Source organism: Triticum aestivum, chromosome 4D, assembly GCF_018294505.1.
Source record: "Triticum aestivum cultivar Chinese Spring chromosome 4D, IWGSC CS RefSeq v2.1, whole genome shotgun sequence".
NCBI classification, from domain to species: Eukaryota; Viridiplantae; Streptophyta; class Magnoliopsida; order Poales; family Poaceae; genus Triticum; species Triticum aestivum.
Window position 1 is genome coordinate 226,746,093 of NC_057805.1, and position 6,902 is coordinate 226,752,994.

The 6,902-nt window shown below is 43.6% G+C and overlaps 1 long non-coding RNA gene across 9 annotated transcripts; it reads right to left on the reverse strand.

Annotated features, from left to right (window-relative positions):
- Positions 1–697: 697 nt before the first annotated feature.
- LOC123097354 (uncharacterized) lies at positions 698–5,869 on the reverse strand. Of its 9 annotated transcripts, XR_006447114.1 has the most exons (7): positions 5,221–5,869; positions 4,726–4,798; positions 4,524–4,648; positions 1,445–2,653; positions 1,256–1,344; positions 882–936; positions 718–775 (listed from the first exon to the last, which is right to left on the reverse strand). It is a non-coding gene; the product is annotated as an uncharacterized lncRNA (long non-coding RNA). The 9 variants fall into 9 exon arrangements; XR_006447112.1 differs by having other exon boundaries at positions 1,445–4,798; positions 5,221–5,514; positions 5,587–5,869; XR_006447109.1 differs by having other exon boundaries at positions 1,445–4,648.
- Between the last annotated feature and the right edge of the window lie 1,033 nt (positions 5,870–6,902).

The following is a 6,902-nucleotide window of genomic DNA, read 5'->3' on the forward strand; positions in this document are numbered from 1 at the left end:
AAAAACTTGGTTTCTCCACCAACAATACTTATTCCTTATTTGCCAACATTTGACTTTAATTTTAAATTTGAATTTGAACCATTTGAATCTAATTGAGATTAGCAACACTAACAGTGGTGACGTGGCCTCATTAGCAGAGGATTACTGTAGCTTAATTATCCAGGCATTACAGTTTGCAAGGCCATCTCGGTGAGACCGAGATCCGTATCGGTGTGACCGAATTGTCTAGGGTTTCTGGCAGTGGCTATGTCAACTGAACTCAATGGTGTCGGATAGATCATTTCGGTGGGGTCGAGTTTGACTTGAAATTTTGGACATATGTGGAAATGAGAAAGTGGTTGAGGTTTTTTTAGCAATATCACTAAGCACTTTGAGAAAGTACACCATTAAGCAACACCTCATCCTCTTTTAATAGTATTGGTTTTCCTATGGACTCAATGTGCACTTGGATCACTAAATTAGAAATGAAGAGTCTTGAGATTCTGCCAATCTTGTCCTTAGCATTTTGAGGGGTCTACATCTCTAGTCCATGTCATGCCAATCATTGAACTTTCTGAAATATTTAACTTGAATGGATATTAGTTCAATGAGCTATATGTTGTTATGAATTACCAAAACCACCCAGGGATTAGTTGCACTTTCAAATTCTTAAATATTCCATAAAAAATCTCCGTGAAGTTTCAGCTCATTGGAAGATGTGCAGAATAGGTAACTCTGACGTAGCTTTTCTAGGTCCAGAATTCCAGCTGCCGGCATTCTCTCTCTTTGTGTAAACCTTGCATATTATGAGAGAAAAGGCATTATCATTACTCCAAAAAGCATTATTATGCAATAAAACATCATAAATAACAGTAGGAAAACATGATGCGAAATGGACGTACCACTTGCTGCACTCCTGTTACTATTGTTAGTTGATGCTTGTTATGAATTACCCTGCTACAAAACTACATGTCATCACTACTACAGCACTTGCAGAGAACTAGTAGAACGCCCGTGCGTTGCCACGGGCTCTTAATTTTTTTATTGCACCTATGAATATAATGCATATCAAATTTTGCATGTATAGATTTTATCTGATTGCGCATATAATGTATATTATATTTTGTATGTAGAGAAAAGATAGCCTGAAACAATTAGAAAATGATTGAAATCCATTTCACCTGCAATATAACTCGGTGATATATACATAGAGAACAATGATCCAAATAATTATATGTTATGAACTCAGATCTACTTGATGTGATTAAGATGTTACCTTACAACGTCAGGTATGTTGTCTTAAGCTTCATTTGCACGGTACTTTAGCAAATGTAATAAAAAAATATTTCTCAACTTATAACCATCCTGCACAAGCAATATATATTATATGTCAAACATAAAGCTTTGGAAGGATAAAGCACATCAAATGACATCTTTTAATGAAACATAGCCAAACTTTTTGTACCACAAAATCAATCTTCTTTCTTGGCCCATTAGTTTTGAAGTGCTTTCTCTTGACTTCTCTTTTCTATATGCACAAAAATCAATGGATCCAAAGAAGAGAAGGATCCAGACATGTTCATACCTAGAGGCAATAAGCAATTCGTTAGTCCACAACGACGACCAGTGCAAAGGCTCATGCATTTTAAGTCCATAACTCAACCTACACCACAACCCAACAAACGTCAACATGTTCTTGCTCCACTAAGAGAATCTACAACCGGACTTGGCAAAATCCGACCCTTCAAATGTCTGCGGACGCGCCTGGGCGTGTCCGTGGATAGTGACCGGTCACCCCTCTAAAATGCATTCCACATCCGGATACCTCAAATCCATACTATTACATGCAACACAGCGATCTTTGACCGGAGCTTCGTCCAGTTCCGCTCCTGCCCGCCGGCTCCCCCTAGTCAAAACAAAGATGTATAAGGGAAGGGGCAGATACATCTTGTAGATCCATGATCTGCCACAATGCTAACCCACTACTTGTCGACAGAGCATGTGAGTCATCTTTTCCTCTCCTCATGAGATGTGCCATGTTCAAGTTCCAATGTCAGTGCACAGTTTGTGAGATCCATAAAAAATGTCAGTGCACAGTTTGGAATAATTCAGTGAAAGTGAAGCCAAATTAGAGAAGTGTACGTGTTACATCATCATCATTAGTTGAATAATAGCATCTAAAAATTCAACCGCTCGAAAGGAACATGCGTATATGTTAGGACTACGCATGCAATATACTCACAAGATGTGATAGATTTGCCACTGACGCCCATGAATAAGGCTGTCGGCCACCCAATGCACTTGTGTCGTCAGCGGCCCTTCTCGCCATCTTGTGTACCCCAATTACAATAGCATGTAATTGGCCTGTTAGCAGACCTCGCTTATGGAAGTCATGGTAGAGTTGATGAACTACAACACTCATGTTGTGGCCGTTTCGAGTCAAAGCTGTGACTAATTAGTTTTCCAAGAGAATCAAATCAAGCCAACTAATTTCACTTTGAATAGCCACATGAACATTACCTGGTTGTCGTTTGGAAAGCTTTGCTAGAAATATTTATGCCCCACCCTGGATCACATACCAATTTGTCTTCTGCCAGTCAATGGATCATTGCTCTAAAGGGCTCTCTGAAGAAACCTTTTCACCATGAGTTGATCATCCATGGCTGCTGGAGCACTTGGACCACGAGAAACACATCAATCTTTAAAAACAATCAGGCCAAGTGTTTGCAAATGCAAAGAAGGACATTAAGGGTTGCTAGACCTGCTGCTTCACGGTTTTTCTGAAATAATACACACAACTTTATCTTCTAACCCGAATGAAAACCTGGTAGGAGGCTTATTTGGTTTTAATCTTACTTGTTCTTTCTTGCCATGACCAACACATAACGCTTATTTACATTCCTCCAAGGAACAATCTTAGCTTAATACGCTGTTGTAACAGGCCTAGGCAGCCAATTTTGTGCAGCCTATAGGTTCTTTCCTATACATACTCTAGATCTAGTTTTTTCTTTTCCTTTTGTAAATATTAATATATGCAGTACATAGTGATGTGCTTCCTAAAAAAACTGGGTCGCCGACGGAGCTGGCCTAGGTCCGGCCGGCGTTGCTCTCGATCCAAGGTCGTTGCCACGCGAGAGAGATGAGGGGAGCTTCAAGACCAGGACGAAGCCGACGAACGGCGGACGCCATTGGAGAAGTAGCTCGGGGCTTCGCATCGAGTCACTGGGTCACAGGCGGTACATCCTGGTCGCAGGTGTGCGGCGTCGGTGGGTGGGCGGCGCATTGCTGGAGGACAGCCATGTCCCGACGCTCATGAGAAGATGGAGGAGGGGAGGCGACGTTAACAATCCTGGCAGTGGCCATATTGGGATGGGGATAGGGCTTGGTCAGCGAGAGAAAGTTGGATCGGGAGGGATCCTATTTTTCCTGGAGGGCTTTTTTCACGAGGGGCTATCGACGTGGAGGCAAGGGGGGAAGGAACCGATCGCAGGGGTGGGTCGCCGAAGGGAGGGCAGGACGCGGTCATTGACAGGAAAAGGAACCTTGCGTGTTTTTTAGATAAATAGGACAATGCCCGTGCGCTGCAACGGGAGCATAGATATTCGTACCCCCACGTGGGAGTATATATTTAGGCCTCATACACATCATGTCGAACATAAATATCTTTAGGATCGTCATGCACACCATACAATATTGTCAGGGTTTCACCGATAATCACTCTTTATTATATACTCCCTCCATTCCACAATGTAGTGCTTCCTCTATCTCCGTGCTTCAACTTTGACCGTAAATTTAACTACCAAGACCGATTGCGGCGGGAGCAAGAATTATATCAGTGAATTCGTATTCGAAAGAAGTTTTTAATTATGTAATTTTTTTCACCCGCCGCAGTCGGTCTCGTTCGTTAAATTTATGGTCAAAGTTCGACCTCGGGAAGCGCGGGCGCACTATATTTTGGAATGGAGGGAGTAGTAACCATGATAGATAGTACTTACTTCATAATATGCATTCGACCTTGTCTTTATTTTTCAACAAGTGATGTAGTCAATTGAGGTGCAAACCACAAAGCACGTAGTTCTACCGATAACTGGTCTGCTGAGACATATAATTTTTTCATGTTCTGTTATTAATGTTAGACAAAAAGGGATGAATATGTTATACATTATGATTTGTACTTCCTCTGCATTATGCCAACAGAAAAACATTAATCTATCCATACAAAGCGACAGTAACTGTTAATTTCTTTTACTAATCTCCCAATCTCACACACTAAACATATATAGCCTATAATTTCTGAAACCACCCTTGATATGACCTAGTAACACACGTTTCCTTGGCCCTAGTATATTTCTTGTTCGTATTCCTTATCTACTTTGCATCCAAACAAAAATCATGGAAACCACATGGACAACAATTAACCAATCAGCCACATGCAATTCAGATTAGCATAGAAGAGAATCGGTACACTCTCAGCTCACAGACTAATCCAATGAAAAACATCTCATTTGAGAGATGACCAAGGGGAGAAGTACACTGATTTTCACCTTGTGCAGACTGAGTTTTGTCAGTACTGCAGATCCTTGTAGTCATACTAGCTTCATGTGTCTACTTGCCTTGCACCCACCCTTTGTACGCAGCAGCCGACGTACCTGTACTTGCACTTGCATGGCTGGACTTGTACACAGGATTCTGAGTGGTTCAGATTATGTTCAGCTTCTTAGAAACAACCTTAGAATAGAAACATACCAATTGTTCTCTTTTTCTGGAGCCTGGCCTGATAAAGAGCTTGCCACTTTGCAGAAGAATAACTTCAGAGTCCCTACACGAGAAAGAACTTAAGAACAAAATGAACAAAAGCACTCAAACAATTGTGAAACAATTTCCAAAAAAATCCACCACACCCCATTCTAGCAACACGGTTGTTCAGAAATTCAGTCAAGATAGATTGAACAGATAGATAAAACTAGAAGCAGTTAGGACTATACAATGCTAGCAACAACCTGGTTGTCCAGAAAGGGATTTGCCAAATTCAATTAGAATTTCATGTCAGGTCGAAGCAGAATAGAGCTAGTGGAAACTGAAAGTCTGAAATCTGAAATTATCTACCCACTACACCTGACGGCTGGCTCTAGCATTTGAGTTCACATGTCCAAATAATGCAATATGAGGTCATGTTGGAAAGGAACACGAGATCATGGATCACCCGCAAAAAAAACACAAGATCATGGAGGACAAGCTCACCTGGCGGGGGGAGATGTGGGCGCGCTTCGTAGCACGACGACGGGGAGCTCGAGGAAGAGCACGACTGGATCCGCCGCCACCCACCATTGGAGCGAACCAGCTGTGGTCGCCGTCGTTCAGCCGCCTCGGTTTCTCAGTGTCCTCGTGGCGCAGCGGCCTCCGCCAGCGGCCTGGATCCTGCGTCAATAGCTTGGACCTTCGCCTCCGTCTCATGCACTGCCTCATCGTTGGCCACTTCTCCTCTTCGCCTCACAGCAGCAACACAAGGGCGTCCAGCAGTTCGAGAAGATGGATCTGCGTAGGCTTGCATCCACTGATGAAGTCCAGTTAGCTTAAGATATCCCTAGTGATGCTGCTGCTGCGTACCTTGCAATATTGATATGTGTGCGTTTGCACGCACTGATCGCGCAAGCTAGAAGATGGGGCGAGACAGGGTGGAGGCGTCCTATTGTGGACAGCGTCGGCGGGAGACGGCACGATCCGGCAGAAGACGACGGTGCTTACGGAGGCCTCCTGGAAGATGGGGTGAGGCAGACGTGACCTGTTGGATGGCGCCGGCGACCGCGGCGCGACCCGGGTGCCGGTGGCGACGTGCACAAGCACGATGCGGCCGTTACGATCCAGTGCAGGGACATAGATGGGCTTTTAATGCAGGATGGGTGGTGCAAGATTATCGTTGATTGATTGGCTATTATGGCCGGTTTTAAAAGATCGGGGAGGTGTGACGAAGGCTGGCAGGACGCGATCACGAAAAGGAACCTTAGGTTATTTTAGATAGTAGAGATAAAAAAATTTGTTATGATTTACACATTAATTTTCTTAAAATCAGTTATTGTGTTTTATAATTAATGTGATTGAGCGATTTAAGGTAAGATTAATTAATTTAGATTTGATTTTTAGAGATTGATCGTGATTGATTCTTTCACATAAAGATATTACTAAATAAATTGCGCCAGCATGGAAAGTTTTGATCCGTTCCGATTTTTTTCCTGAGAGGGTGACGAGAAACTAAACCGGTGGCGTGGGGAAGGGGACGAAATAAAAGCAGTGAAAATAAACCGTGGATACTATTCACCAACTCAGACATTAGGAGTAGAGATACCTTGCTGAAAACCGCTTATCATTTCCTTTTGCTCCTCGTTGGGTTCGACACTCTTACTTATCGAAAGGACTACGATTGATCCCCTATACTTGTGGGTCATCAACGTTGGGTGCTCCTGCAGCGCTCGGGCCAAATCAAGTTCTTAGTAAACTTGCTCTACAAACCCTCGACTGATTTGGGGGCTAATGTTGGGGTTACCCATTACAGGTAGGGTCAAGAGAGGTACATTCTAGATCGTAGACGGGATCCACAACACCAGACACTAAGGTCCCTGGGTCGCAAGTATCGTTTGGACGCCATGCAAGGTTCCCTCCACTCCGACGACATTCATCCACTCGGACACCACCCATCCACTCGGCTGCACTAAGCTCACTGGACTACCCCACGGTGACCTGGTCAAGGGGAGACAGGCGGACCACGCAGATACTGGAGCGTCAAGGGGTGCACGTCTTCGTGCGTTACTAGAGTTTAATACATTAGTTACCATGAGAACGCCTCTAATGATTCATGTCAATCAAGTCTCTCTTTGTAACATAACTAGCTCAAGGGCGCGACACACTCTATATAAGCCACCCCGTAG